The following is a 16,376-nucleotide window of genomic DNA, read 5'->3' as shown; positions in this document are numbered from 1 at the left end:
TAGCGAGCGCTACTTCATCGGTAGAAAAATCCGCCTCCATAAGCTCTCTATCCGAATCCGAGAGACTAGGCAACGCGATATCGCGGAGCAACAGGTGTGAGTCCTCAGGTCTGACCGAGACCGGCGAGTACACCTTCCGAAAATGCTGGGCAAAGACCTCAACGATCTCGACCGGGTCCACAACTCGCACACCATCCACTCGCTCAATAACAGGCACAACACGATTCACTCTATCCCGCTTATCAAGCCAAGCAAGCAATTTCCCCGCCTTATCACCCAAATCATACAAGCGTCCCTGCCGTTCACGATTCATCGCTTTAGCCGCATCAGTCACCAGAGCTCTGTATTCAAACTGTTTAAGCGCCAAGGAGTGTAGGCTATCAGGCGTAATCACAGATTCCATCTGTTCTTCCAATTCAGAGATATCGTTTTCAAGCCGTACCACTTCTTTAGTTCTGCGCCCCCTTTCGCTGGCAATCAAAGAGAGTGTCTGACCCCGGATCACAGTTTTACATGCCTCCCACAGAGTAACAGGGGAGGATACTGACCCTTCATTCTCAGCAAAATAATAATCCAGACATTTAACCACTTCCTTGCTAATGTTGGGGTTATGGAGATGCCACGGATTAATGGGAGCAACACGACCCCCGGACTCTAGCCACACATCAATGGTGAGCCATAGTGGGGAATGATCCGAAATCCCCCTCGCAAGATGTCTAATTTCCCTCACGGAGACCATCTGTGCCGCTGGAATAAGAATATAATCGAGTCGCGATAGACTACCATGGGCCCCCGAGAAAAAGGTGTACTGGAGCTGGCCAGGGTGGAGTTGTCTCCAACAATCCGCTAATCCCAGTGTATCCATGAAACGGCCCAACCATAACTGCGACGTGGGGAGGGTTCTACAAGGGTGTCGATCTTCCTCTCCACTGACCACTGAGTTAAAATCTCCACCCACTACTAGCAAACCATCGGGGAGCCCCAAGATTACCCCACCCAAATCCGAAAGTGTGGTAGACTGTAAACCAGGGGGAACATACACAGACAAAATGGAAATCGTCTTCCCCTCCCATCGACCCACGACAGCAACATAGCGACCCCTATCATCCAGCACCTCGTCATCTACCTCGAGGGGGAGGGAGTTCCTAACCAAGATACCCGCCCCCCTCGACCCAGTGGTGGATCCAGAGTGTGCCACCAAACGGTAGCCTCTTCTATTCAGCGCACGGCACGTATTGCCCACCAAATGCGTTTCTTGTAGTAGAACAATATCCGGGGAGTGCCGCTTCAAGTACTGCAAAACTATCCCCCGTTTAATTCGATCCCCGAGACCATTAACGTTCCAGCTCAGCACCCTCAGCCCCCTACCCCCCTTCCCAGACAAAAAACAACAGTCCTCCTCGCCACAGAGCAAGCACAAAGGATAAAAGAGCGACCAAATCAGAGCCTCGAAATAAACAAACAAGAAAAGACCCCCCCACCACCCCCCAAAGAACCCTCAACACACAACCCCCCTCCCTGCACCCCTGCGGTAGACCAGAAAGCCACCCCAACTTGCAGTGTGCCTGTCGCCCCATTAAACTAACCTACAAGAAGAGAGAAAAGTGTCCCCTGAGGAGGAAGAGTCCCGAGTCCAACCACCCCCGGGCATCCGTTGCGTATAAATATCGCTATCACAGAGCCACTGCAAAGCGTCCAATAATGGCTCATCGGCACCGACTCACTACTCCAGGTCTTCCAGGCCGCCCTCGGCAACCCTCATATTCTCCGAGCTGGTATGCTGTGTCGGCAAAGTGTCCAGCCAGTCACTGGCCGCCTCAGGGCGATCAAAGAAAAATGTACGTTCGTTATGCTCAATCCGCAGGCGAGCCGGAAAAAGCATGGCATATTTCAGGTCCATGTCTCTAAGGCGTCGTTTCACCCCCGTAAAGGCCGTACGTTGCTTCTGCACTGCCTGGGTGAAGTCCGGATAGAAGCTGATCGAAACATTCTCAAACTTAGTGGGACCATTGACACGGGAGGCCTGCAGGATAGCGTCTCTATCCCGATAATTAAAGATCCTGGCTATGATAGGCCTCGGAGCGACCCCAAGCTTGGGCTTCCCGCCTGGAATACGATGAGCGCGCTCCACTGCAAAAAGACTACTAAGACCCTTTGGTGACAAATAGTTCTGGATAAGGTCTTCAACCAGAAGATCCGTCGGTACTTCCGTGGAAGTCTCCGGAACGCCCACGATGCGGACATTATTTCGTCTGGCCCGGCTCTCGAAATCATCCAGCCGATGGGCAAACGAGTCCCTGGCCATGCGAAGATCACGGACCTCGGTCTGAAGATCTGAGACATCTGTAATTAGGCTCGCCGTCTTCACATCCAAAGATTTGACCCGTTCGTTGGTTTTCCCCAGGTCTGTCCTGATAAGGTTGACCTCAATCGCAACCGTATCCAACTTAGTAGCAAGAGTTTCATATTGCTGCCCCATCGCAGTCTGGATATTGGCAATGGCGCCCATAACATCTGCCAAAGTCGGCTCCTCATTCACAGGGGTACCGTCACCAGCCTCTCCGGGGGACTTGCTCGATCCACCCGGGGATCCCTTTGGGCGAGTAAAGCGGTCTATAGTCTGGGTCTGAGCGGCTCCCCCTCGATTCGTGCCTCTGGTGTTGCACCTCTCGGGTTCCGTCCTGCCCGTCATAATGGTCGACGAGCTCCAAAGGGTCTTCCGAGATCTAGTCAGAATGATTTCCCCTATGGCAAACTGAAGGAATCGAGAGGTCGAGGAACGACAGCCGAATGAGAGTCTGCGACTAGAGCAGGGCAGCAGTATCTACCAGCAATGATGCGGCACCAACAATGACCGAAATCGAAACCGAAAGTACCACAGGGGCAGCGGAGGCGTCTCTCCAGCCGTTGTTGTTCAATTGCCACCTGGGCACCGCGGGAACCCGAGCCCCTGGATGGCCACTGCCGTAGGCCTCAGATTATGGAGTGCAACAAGTCCAGTTCCCGGCGGCCAAATCGAATTGTGGAAGAAGCTTTCGATATCAGCAGGGCATCAACGAGAAGCACCCGTCATCTAAATCAGGATCTGTGTCAGGATAGATAAGGGTGGCGGAAGGGGTCTCGGGAACCCTCTGCTCACGTGTCCATCTTGGATCCGCGCGTAGCTCATCCTCCCCTATTCTCTTTTTTGAATGAGTGAGTGCAGCTACGGAAGGCGTGTGAACAGCCCTCTTTGTGGCTTCCTGAGCCAATGAATTCCCTGCAACGTGAATGCCATCTCGTTGATGACTCAGTGTATGGATCACGTGAGTCCTCGGTAGCTCGGCTTTCAACTCTGCTACCTGTTCCCATAGCATTTTATGCTTAATTGTGCCACCTTTCGCGTCTTTGAACCCTTTTTGTTCCCAATGTTGTAAGTACTCATTGTACGACTGTGCACAGTAAAAAGAATCACACACGATTAGTGTTGGGAATTCATGATTCGTATTTACAAGTGTCAGTATCCATGCTTTTAATTCTGCCAACTGTGCCGTGCAGTCTCCTGAAGATTGCGTCTTTGTGCAACTAGAATGGAACTTGCCATCACGCATGGGACCTTTAACAATAGTACACGCCGAAAAATATTGCTGCTTACTTTCTATGGCCGGTTGCACAGATCCGTCAGTATAAATAATATATTCATACTGATCAAGAGGCATGATTTCATTTTGTAGAGGATATTCTTGTTCGTATTGCAGGAATTCTTGTGTTTTTAAACTTGGATCAAACCTGTATTCAACGTCTGTTGCAGTAAGATAATTTGCCCATTGTATCCATCTTGGATGTAATGCTTTCGCATTGGGAATGCTGGCCTTTGTAACAGCTTCTAAATCCGGGACCGGGGTTCCGACAATAATGCTTTTCCCCTCAGCCAGTGCTCTTTCTCTTGCTACAGCAGTCTGAACAGCTGTCAGGATTTTTTCTGTTGAAGTGAAACGCATTTCTGCATTTGTGTACAGTTGTGATTTGTATGCGATTGGTACTGTTTCACCTTCATTGACGGTCAAATAAGTGTACCCGCATTGACCCGCAATTATACGGATCACCAAGTGGAAGTGTTTGGAAGCAATCATGTCTTCCTGGATTGAACGAAGAATATTAGTATGTTCTTGTGTCCAATGTCTGGCTGAAAAGTCAGGTTTTATGAAGTCGTAGAAAGGTTTTACCCTTTGTGCGTACTCCAACATGTATGTGCTGCCGAAATGTAGGAATCCTAGTAATAATTGTATATTTTTTTTATGATTTTGGAGGCTGGAGCAGCGCACACTATTCTAAAAAGTTTGCTGCCAGACTTTTCCCTTCACTTGACAGTTCGTATCCCAAAAATAGGACATTGAGGTGGGCTATTTTTGATTTTTTTTAAGTTACATTTTTAGCCCTCAGTGGCAAATCCCCTAATAATGGTGCTTACCCTGGTCAAGTGCCTCTCTGAATCGTCGTCTGTCAGGTAAATATCATCTACATAGGACAACGCTTCTTCATCAAATTTTTTAAGTAACTCTGTTACTCTTGCTGAAAATAACCCGGGTCTATTCTTCTACCCTTGGGCGAGTCGACAAAATTGTCGCTGGGACCCTAACGCACTAAATGCGGTCAGCTACGTGCTTACAGGCTCTATATTTTGGCAGACAAATCCATTTGAGATATCAAGTGTTGTTTTGTATTTTTTGCGCACAATGTTATTCATTAATGAGGCACTATGTGCGTTTTGGAAAGCAAATGTCTTTGTGCATGAGTTTGAATGTCTGTAATCTAAAACTAGACAATATGTATTGGTGGGTTTAGAGAAAGGAAATAAAGGATTGTTCATTGGAGAGGTATATTTTTCAAATACCCCCTGGTATTCAAGTTTATCTAAGATCTCCCTGATCTGTTTTTTAGCTTCTTGCTTTATTGGATATTGCCTCTGAGCAATAGGTGAAACCTTTAACGGGATCACGTGGTAGGTTGAGTTCTCATCCCACCCAGCGTAATTTTTGTACAATGCTGGAGCTCTCCCGTGCAAATGTATGTTTAAGGTGAACGGGAACATGATTGGAAAATGCAAGAAAAATTATACTTTCTCCCTTTGGGCACTCAATTAAGAATGCTGGCGGCCAATCTTGTTCTGCTACAGGATGTCATAACTAGATGATAAGTTCTTCCGAAAAATACCTTCTACTTATCTGGGCTTGTCCCCCTCCATCCGGAGTGTTATTTCGAATAACTTATGTGGGACGCTCACCCTGGTGTCTGGTGTTTCCTCCGTGATGTAATCATTGAACTCCGCTGTCACCAGAAATTCCTTCAGGTTCTGGCATGGTATTGTTACTTCTGCCACACTGTCTAGCATCGTCAGAGCCCATTCCCCGTTCAGAAGTTGTGTCCTCAAAGTTCTGGGCATGTCTGATTTTCAGACCAGCAACTTTCTTTTTCTTAAATAGAGGTTTTGAGTTTTCCTTATCTTCTTTTTTAGAAGTAAAGTCTTGAGCGCGCTGCTTGTCTCTGGACTGTGTGCGCTCCTGTCTATTTTCTGACTGCCTTTCTCTTTCGGAGCTTTTCTTCGAGCTCTGAAAGGCACAAGAGGAACTTGTATCAGTATCCTGATACCTGTCATGTGTCCTAATATTGTCCCTATTACTAAGGTTGTACCTCTTTTCAGAGGGCTCCTGTGGAGGAGACCTACCTCGGGACTGAGATCTCTTGTCTTTAGAGTTTTGTTTTTTATTATCCCATTTTTTTTAGAAGAAGTAGGTGTCTGCTTAGAATTGTCCTTTTGGGGACTGCCCATTAGTTGAGGTTTAAAAGCTTTTCCCCCCCAAACTATCCCTGCCTAATTCTGCATACGCAGTTTCAATTATTTTGGTTAGTTAATTCACCTGTTCTAGTGGAGAGAACTCCCGTAGGCGTTGGCGGATTGACACTGATGCTGGTTCCCCACTAATGTTAGCTAGTATTGTGGCTGATATCTGGCCGTAGTTATTTAATAACTTCCTCCCAAAGTTTAGGGCAGGCCCTGCTCCATACTCATTTTGTATGTATCTTAATAGATCTGGTATTACTGCTAATGAAGGAATGCCATGAGTTCTGGCATATATGGCCGCAAAGACTGTACCCTAAGAGGTACACTCCTCTAACTGTGGTGTAATCCCCATGGACAAGCAGATTGTTAACATTCTCTGTTTTTCAAATTGTTGTATTTGGGAATACTGCTTCTAACTGGGTTATTGTCTGAGCTACCCAGGAAGGAATGTGTTCACGTTTTGTGGGCAATTTACTCATCACCACGTGTAATGTTTGTGGAGTCATTTTAGTAGCTGTGCTCTGTGTAGAAGCTGCATTGGGTGTAATTACTGTTGGTTGGACCACTAGTGCCCTCAAGACAAAGTGTGTCATGTTTCTATAAAGTTTTATCAACTCTTTGTCTTGAACAAGCAGTTCATCACATGGGATTGTGTCAATGTCAGGATGTGGTGCATAGGTCACTAATATCGGACTTGTTGCTCCTGGTCTTCCGAAAGGACCAAGCCTTGTTCTTTTTCTTGAGTGGGGTAGGGCGCCATTAAACCAGAAAATATGTGAGCGGAATTTCAATGTCCTCAAACGGAGTGTAGACCTCTGGAGTCTCTTCATGTAAGCAATACTGAAAAGTGTGTGTTACAGCATTTGCTGCTGGGAATGTTACCCAGGAATAGAATACCTCTTTTTAGAAATCTTCATGTGCCTCTATCACGAATATTACAACACCTCTATTGGGTGGTAACCCATGTTTGACGAGTTTACCTGTTAGAGTGTCTTACATTGGCTGCAATCTGTATTGCATCTGCATCTTCCTCCTTATCTGATGGAGGCAAAGACATATCTAATGGGTTTAAGGCTGGTGTAGTCATTGTGTATAGAACACAGACTACCTTTCCAAGGAAACTATGATAAGGTCGTATGCACAATTTTGGGAAGAATTCCTTCAAGTTTGATTAACCAACAGCCAATAAATAGGATATCTCGCCTACTCAGCTGGATTTTTGTGCCCACCCACTCCAGATGTCCCTGGTTTTTGTGAGTAGGGGTCTCTGAAAATAAGCACGACTGAGCTACTCAGATTCTACTGTTAAATAAGTACCAAACCAAACGTTGGTGGTGCCATGTAGTTTAGTTCCTATAGTACCCCTGCCGGACCTGCGCTTTTGGACAACATACACTGTGGGTTGTGTGGTAGACTGACTCTGTGCACCCCCACCACGTATGTTAGCCTAATTTGCATTCGCTAGCTCACAGTGCAACTAGAATCTCCTTTTATCAGAGAGATTCGTTTTTGGTAATCTCATTACACAACAAACCTTGATTCCTCAGACTTGTGGAAACTATATACTACTTTTCACCCAGTCACTCGTGCTTGCTCATTTTGTGTCAGAGAGATAAACGGAAGAAACAGTCAAGCATGTTCACAATAAGAATTTATTGTACCATTGTTCTTCTAGTGTAAAATATATGCGCTGCTACAACTGTTACACAGTAGCAGAGATATAGGATCAGCAGTACAGTGACTAAAAAGGAATAGTACAGTTCTACCATTTTGCAATAGTCATGAACATATACATGAATATAAAATGGATTTATAACTAAAGCGCATACTCCTAAGATGCCTGTCTAGATGTACCCAAGTGTACCTAGCATGTGAGTAGGTGTGTAAGAGCTAATAAGCCTAAGAGCCAAGAATCCCTCTAGGATTTAGTCGAACCCCATTACCTGAATAACGAGAGTGTTTGACCTCGTCCTGGTCTCGAGTTGGACACCCCGTAATGGATGTTCAGACCACTGTGAGCTGGAGCGACTGCATGCAGGAGTCTCAGCGTCTCTGGTCAGTGTATCGGCCTTGAAGTCTCAGTTCCCTCCTGCCTACTGATAGCAAGAGGTACTGTATTTATACAGTCCTTGTGTGTGTGTTAGCCATTGTTCAGTATGAGGGTGACGCTGGGGATTAAACCTTGTGTGTAGATAGGAGAGGGGAAGTATACCCCCTAGGTAGTGTTCTCATAAATTATTCATATGTGCTAAGGAAGACGTCCTAGCAATATCGATTGGGAAAAACCCTCCCTCTGCATGGAACTAGGTGAAAGGTTTAGTCCATAAAAGGCGTCAGTCCTTATAGGGCGTTATGTCCCTATAAGGCATTCTGTCCTTATTAGGAGTTATTAGGAGTTATGTCCTTAAAAGGCTCCTTCATATGAAATGAAGGGGAGATGATGCAGGGAAAGTGTACGATGTTCCCTGGACCTATATTAGGGTACCAATATGAAATATAACAATGTTGGAGGCGGCGCCTGACTAGTTCAAAAGGAAGGGTCCCCGAGGGTAACGCGCTTCGCGTTCCATCACGGACCTCGCCAGGCCTCCCGTTCTTTTCATGATCCGCTCCATGCCTTGCCTGTTATTTCCTGCATTTGATGTCGAGGTAGTTGGACGATCCTGAATTCCTCCTCTGGTGTCTTGGTGTTCTTGGTGTTTCCGTGTTGTCGGATTCTCTTCCGGGGCTCCGAGCTTCTCGTAGCTCCCTTGCCGGCTGGAAACATTGTTACTTTCAGATTGGGTTACAGGTTAACTCTTTGTTTCCCAGTGTTTTGCTTGCAGTAAAAGGATATAGAATCCTTGTTTCCTCATTTTGAGACTTAGGGGCTCATTAGTATGGCGGTCGGACAATCATCCCGACCACCATCGAAGCGGAAAACAACCGCTTGCCAGGACCATGGAAAAACCGGTGGTCAAATTAGGATCATCCGCCAAAAAAGACCGACCGCGGCGTAACTGGCCCAAGAAAAAACACCTGTAGCGGGCGGTGATGTCCAAAATCCAACCGCGGCGGTCAGAAACGCAGCGGAAAAACAACAACCCGCCGCAAGCATAGCGGAGACACCGCACGGGAAATTAGGACATCACCTATGGTCCCACGGTACGTTCTGCTGTTTCCAGCCGCCGCAGTCGCACACTGGAATGAATGGTAGCACCAGCAGAAGATCTGCAGCATAGCCACCGCTGCGGACGATCCGTGGAAAACATGGCGGACGATGGAAAAAACCCACAATATGCCAAACATTGCACAAATCAAAGTAGCCATGCCCCCAATACACAAAATCACATCCCAATGACACAAACACATGCTAAAAAGGAAAGTACAATTCCCAGGACAACATACACAACACACCTGACAGGAATGCCCCATTTTGACACACTCACATAGCTGAGTATAAAACCATCCCCATCCCTGACCACATTCCTTAGCAGCACTCCATAAGAGAAGGGCATACACAAGATCCGAAAAAAAAGGCAAAAGAACACAGCACACACACATCACCACCACCACCACCACCAACATCATCACACCAGCACCACCAACCCCCTAGCACATAACACACCACAATAACATTCTTGGGCTCCCCCATTCTGGAGTGTGAGTGTTAGCCCGTCCAAAGGATACCCAGATGATGAAGCATGTCACCTGGAATGGTGAGTGATGGGAATCCATATATATAATATTTATTTACTTCTAGAGTCTTGGTCATTTTGAGTATTTTCTTGTTCTTCTTTAAATATTGAGACTTCGGGTTATATTGTGTGTATTTATAGTTCTCACTGATACACCTGGTCCTTTTAAACCAACAAAGAAGAGATTGGCACAGAAGCTGTAATATAAAAACTAAATTTTGATTAACCTCAGATGAGGGAAACTATGTCACACAGTACCCTCAGGCCACTGTAGGAGGCATTCTAAGGAGTACAGAGAACAGGGGCCTTATATATGCATAGGTTACATAGTCAGCATAAAACCAAGGGGAGGTCCTGGCACATAACAGCACACTTACTGACTAATATGGCTATATAAAATGTGCTTGCTCAACAAAGTGGGAGGAGAGACATTTCTCCTTACATCAGCAAGAATAGCCTGACAGTTCTATACTAGGAGCAGGTGCATTCTATCAGCTAGGCCTTTCTGTGCATGTGCAATGCTCTGGAAGAGGGATATAGCACATGGTAAGCACATGGCTAACTAAGATGGTTGCAAAGTACATAATGGCTTTTAGCTCATGCTAACAGTGATCCCTGCAATCTTTAACAGTGTGTTGTGCACTGTGCAGTGTGTTGGTATGGCCATGCAGGTCTGTCTTACTCCTACTTGTTGTTATTGTCACTTGTGAGTATGCAGAGTGTGTGACTGCCACATCAGTGTGCTGTATGGTTGTTCATCCATGTATCTGGTTTCTCTTTGTGTAGACTGTGCAGACCTGTGCTCCACACTGCCATTGTGGTTGTGTTTTCTCCTGCATTGCTGTCACATGGTGCCATTTGCCTCCAGTATGGTATGTTGTGTGGTGTGAAGCCATCCCCCATCTGTGCTTAAAATGCCTACCCATTGTGGGTCTGAACTCCCTCTGTTTGTGTATGGTGCATTCCTGCCATTTCCACTACTGACGTGCAGTACACTTCACTTAGAAGTCAGCTGTCCCCTTGCTTTCTATGTGTGTGTGTGTGCTTCCTCATCACTTCATTTGTCGCACTGTGCTTCGTGATGCAGTTCTTTAGCCAAGAGCTATGTGCCACTCAGGATATTTGCCCAATTGTTCATTTGTGGTGTCCCTGTGCTGTTTGGCACGCATGGTTGCTCATCTGCTGTTCAGCTGGGAAACAACCTTTACAATGCATCTTTTACAACGCACTACCATTACAACTAAACATTTACAACGCAACTTCCATTACATCGCATGCCATTACAACGCAACCATTACAACGCATGACACTACAACGCATACCACTACAACGCATGTCATTACAACGCATACCATTACAACGCATAACATTACAATGCATAGTACCCTTACACTATCCAACACTTACCCTACTGTTGCACCCCCTGAAGTTAGAATAGTAATTTTTACCCCTACACTATCCAACACTTACCCTACTGTTGCACCCCCCTGGAGTTAGAAAAGTAATTTTTACCCCTACACTATCCAACACTTACCCTACTGTTGCACCCCCCTGGAGTTAGAATAGTAATTTTTACCCCTACACTATCCAATACTTACCATACACGCAATGTAATGTTATGCGTTGTAATGGTATGTGTTGTAAAGGTAGTATCCGTTGTAATGGAATGTGTTGTAAAGGTAGTTTTTAAAAATTCGTTGTAATGGCATGCGTTGTAATGGAATGCGTTGTAATGGATGTTGCATTGTAAAAAATGCGTTGTAATGGTATGCATTGTAAAAGTATGCGTTGCAACATCATACATCCGTTCAGCTGTATGTGCTGCCCAGTCCTCTGGTCAAGATGATTCTGCCTTTGTATCCCAGATTTGTGCATCTGTTGTTGTTGTGTTGGATGTATGTGTGTTGACTGGGGTATTGCTTCACTTCCTGAGTGTGCTGTTGTGTTTGTGCTGTGCTGATTTGTGTAGTGTGGGTTGATGTCATGTCACTGATGTCTGTGTGTGACTGTTATGCTTGGTATGCACACACTGCTTGTTGGGCGTGCAGTGCTGTGTGTGTGTTGCCTTGTCATTGCCTGGTGTGCATCCCCTGATTTCCTGCAGTGTTTGCTCTGTTCTTTTGCCTGTGCATCTGTTGTTTGTTTAATGTGGCTATGTTGTTTTGTGATGGTGCACTTCTTTTGTGTGTTGTGGTATGTTGTCTGTGCATTGTTCCTGAGTGGTTAGGTTGTGCACTCCTGTTGAGTGTGCTCCCATTGCCTTTTCACAGTTTGACTGCACAGAGTATGTGTGTATCTGTTGTGGTTCTGTGTGTGTTTCTGTTTGGTTCTGTGTTTGTCTATAGTTATTATGCAGATTTTGTTCTGGCATACCTGTGTGATGTTGGTGGCTACACCCAGGGTGTGTATGTTTGTGGGTGTATGGACTGTCAAGTATTGACAGCCTTCAGCGTGTTTGGCACTGGTGTTGTGTGATGCAGGTGTGAGGGGGTATGTGTGTACATTCCTCCTGGTGTTTGGCAGTCATGGATTGTGTCAATGGGCCCTATGTTGTTGTGTATTGATTTAGATTATGTATGCATTTCCCAAGTCATGCCCTTATATAGGTATAATTCGCATTGCCTTTATATAGGCATAGAAATCCAGTCATTATTTAGGCATAGCCCATGCTACCCAAATACAGGCATGGCTACTTCCATCTGTTCATCTACGTCACAACAACTTCTTGGAAAACCAGACTCTTAACTGAAGGGACTTCCACTAGCCTGGATATTGATTTCTCCAAGAACTCATTTATTATGCATGAACATCTATTCCTTAGGGGTTTATTCATGACGTTCATATACCACTTTTACGCCAATACTGGCATTCCTAAGCACCTTCAAGGTATAAATATACCTTCACTTGCTATGGCAAAGCACAGTGTGGTTTGGTGCAGTTCGACAACCTACTTGCATGACGCAGCTCGCCACAGCAAGTACCGAAGGAAGCCAAATCCCCAGCTGACGCACTGACTAGAAGCTGTCGTTCTCCTGCCGAGAATCCAGCTCCAGTGTTTCTGACTCCCCTTGCGGGGTATTGGGAGATCGAGTCCAGGCAAAGAGATACCAACCTCTCTCATTCTAAGGTATGGAGCTGATTAGGACCTAGAGAAACCTTTGGCAATTATTGGCAGAACTAAACTATAGCTAAAGACAGCACCTACTTCTTCCCTCATACTAGACTTAGGTTAGGTACACTGGGGTAGGATTATTTAGAAGCACCAGTTGAGTATTTTAGCCTGTGTTATTTATGTATGTATTTGTATATATGTCATAGCAACAGACCATGCTATTACAGTATTATTTTATATTACTGTTCACGCTATAAGCATTATACTTTGCATTCTGTCTAATGATTGTAGCAGTTCAACTCTCTTGCAGGAGAAAGAAGACTGTTCAATAAACCCTTTTATTGAAACGGCCGTCTCTCTATTTCTGTGCAAAACTCTTTAGAAATGAAGCACGCATGATTGACTGAGTGAAATAGTTATCTATTGTTTCCACGACTCTGAAGATATTGCTCCGGTTCTAGGGGAAACAAAGTTATCATGTTTAAGCAGTTGTCCCTTCTTGCTTATTCGTGAAAGGTTCTAGTGACCTCTGAGTTAGCTGGCACACACACAATTAAGTTTAATATACTCGATAGAGACAAACTGACCTCAGTCCTATGTCAAATCTATTGTGTATATTATTCCAATGCACAGAGCCTATTGGGAATATAGGAACTACACTACAATGTGTTGTGCTGCCGGTGGATTCCTGTTAGGTGGTTGTGTGCACGAGTGTCTGTTCCCATTTTGACTTCTGGGCCTTCCTTTCATCCTTTTGGCTATACATGGTTTGCCTTGCTGTCTCCCTGTGTTGTTGCACTGTGATGTCTGTGGTTTGACTTCACTGACTGTACCAGCCATGTGTGATTTGTCTGGGGGGGTGTTGTGTGTCCCTTGTCTTGCATGTGATGTACACATGCTTGTTGTGTGTCTCCATGGACTTCCATATGTGCATCCGACTTTGGCTTTCCTATTGTTGTGCTCCATTGCTGTTGGCATTTGGGGTGTGTATGTGTCTGTGTGTCAGTCTTGGTATGTATGTGTAACTATGCAGACTGTGTGTCCATTTGTGTGTTTGTTCCATGTATGTGTTCATTTGGTGCTTGTACTCATTTTTGTTTCCATGTGTGTGGTGTTGTTGTGGTGTGTGTGTTTCCCTGGCCCTGTGCTACTGTGCTGTGTGTTATGTGTTCCTGTGCAGCCACTCCTGCTGTGGCTTTCTCCCTTGTTGTTTGTTGTGTGGTGCAGGGTGTAGTTTTACCTGGTGTGTTGTTGTGAATGTGCCTTCCTGGGGTGTGCTAATGTGTGGTGGGAGGAGTGGCCCTGGGGTTTTTGTGTACTGCCCATGATTTGGACTGGCCCTGCCTTCTGCATTGTGCGCACATTTTCCCTTGTGTTCTCCGCTGCAGTGATGTGACCGGGACATTGCTGCAAGATCGCAGTATATGTGTGTCCAGTATGCAGAGGGGTGACTTGGTGGCAGGTGGGTTGTGTATGGGTGCCCTTGTGGATGTGTTCCTGTCCCCAGCAGGGTGTCTGATGTGCATTTGGACCCTGTGTCAGCCCGTGTGTTGGGTTTGTGTAATTGCCTACCTACGGCGACATCCGCGGCAGTCCATGAGTTGCTGGTGATGTAACAGGTACAGCACCGGAAAAACGTGTAGAGCTGGTTCCATGGCAGTGTTGACCGGGTGGTGTGGACTGGGACTCTGGTTTCACACTCTGCTGTCGAGCTTCCGCCGTCTCTGGTTGGGCGGTGTCTCCGCTGCAGTGCGTCAGCTAGTTTGGGCCATCCTAATTTGTGGAGCGGGGAGGACGTCATCCCGCACGGCAGTGAGTCTCTAGTGGCTCCCACCACCGCCGCCGCACTTTGATGGCGGTGCACGTCGCACCGCGGCTAACCGGAATTTGTCTATGTTTGGCCATCCTAATATGGCGGACGGGAGTACCACTGCTCGCGGGCAGAAAAAGGCATTTTTCTGCAGGAGTGTGTTTTCGGACCTCTCCTAGTTTCGGCCAGTCTCTTCTTGCATATATATCGAGACTGTATTAGATTCACATTTATTTCACTTTATTATACCTATTTTGAGGATCACTAACAGAATATCGACCTACAAAATATCGACCTACAGAAATATTGACGCAGGAATATCGAAGGCAAGAGTAACGACATCCTATCTACAACATGGTAAGTACAAAAATATCGAAACAAAAATATAGATGTTAAAAATATCGTAGTTAAAAATATCGTTTTTTTCTGTTAAAAAAGTGTAAAATAAGGTAAATTATACTTATACTTAGTTAAAAATAATACATATATAATAATAAAACATTAATTAAACATATACATAAAATATATAATATATACTTACTTAACAATAAGTTTAAATAATTATTTTAATATTTATAAATTAATAAAAAATATTATAAATTACAAATACATCTACAGACATAAAACAATAATATAAATAAAAAGTAAATCATTATGTTTAATACATTTAAAAAAGTTAAATATTTTCTCAATATTTTTCAAATTAAATATATACTACATTATCTAAAATAATACAACAAATCTTAAATAGCTAAATAAATAAAACTACTATTCAAAGTCCCAAAATACTACAGTAATAAAAAACATTGGATAGCGTAGAACTTAAAATTACTATTCCCACTCCAGAGAGTGCAACAGTAGGGAAAGCGATGGATAGCGTAGGGGTCAAAATTACTATTCCAACTCCAGAGACTGGAAGAGTAGGGAAAGCGTTGGATAGCGTAGGGGTAAAAATTACTATTCCCACTCAAGCGAGTGCAACAGTAGGGAAAGTGTTGGATAGCGTAGGGGTCAAAATTACTATTCCAACTCCAGAGAGTGCAATAGTAGGGAAAGCATTGGATAGTGTAGGGGTAAAAATTACTATTACAACTCCAGAGAGTGCAACAGTAGGGAAAGCGTTGGATAGCGTAGGGGTAACAATTACTATTCCCACTCAAGAGAGTGCAACAGTAGGGAAAGCGTTGGATAGCATAGGGGTAAAAACTACTATTACAATTCCAGAGATTGCAACAGTAGAGAAAGCGTTGGATAGCATAGGGGTAAAAATTACTATTCCCACTCCAGAGAGTGCAACAGTAGGGAAAGCGTTGGATAGCGTAGGGGTAAAAATTACTATTCCCACTCCAGAGAGTGCAACAGTAGGGAAAGCGTTGGATAGTGTAGGGGAAAAAATTACTATTCCCACTCCAGAGAGTGCAACAGTAGGGAAAGCGTTGGATAGCGTAGGGGTAAAAATTACTATTCCCACTCCAGAGAGTGCAACAGTAGGGAAAGCGTTGGATAGCGTAGGGGTAAAAACTTACTATTCCCACTCCAGAGAGTGCAACAGTAGGGAAAGTGCTGGATAGCGTAGGGGAAAAAAATTACTATTCCCACTCCAGAGAGGGCAACAGTAGGGAAAGCGTCGGAAAGTGTAGAAGTTAAATATAACATACTTATAAATAATGTTTGTATTTAAAATAATTAATATTAAAATTTTTAAACAACTCTACATCATTTACAAATAACCATTAATAATTATTAAAAACATAATTACAATTGAATTATTAATTAACAATAAATTAAAAAATAAATACCAATAAATATTAATTAATAGATATTATTTATAAATAATAAATATTGAACACTAAAAAATGTTTCATAACAAAAACATATTAATGATTAGAAATTGATTAACAATTAAAAACTATTGAACAATAAAATTATTTCTTATAACAAAAAATAATTTGCATG

Source organism: Lissotriton helveticus, chromosome 8, assembly GCF_964261635.1.
Source record: "Lissotriton helveticus chromosome 8, aLisHel1.1, whole genome shotgun sequence".
NCBI classification, from domain to species: domain Eukaryota; kingdom Metazoa; phylum Chordata; class Amphibia; order Caudata; family Salamandridae; genus Lissotriton; species Lissotriton helveticus.
This window is presented reverse-complemented; position numbering follows the sequence as displayed.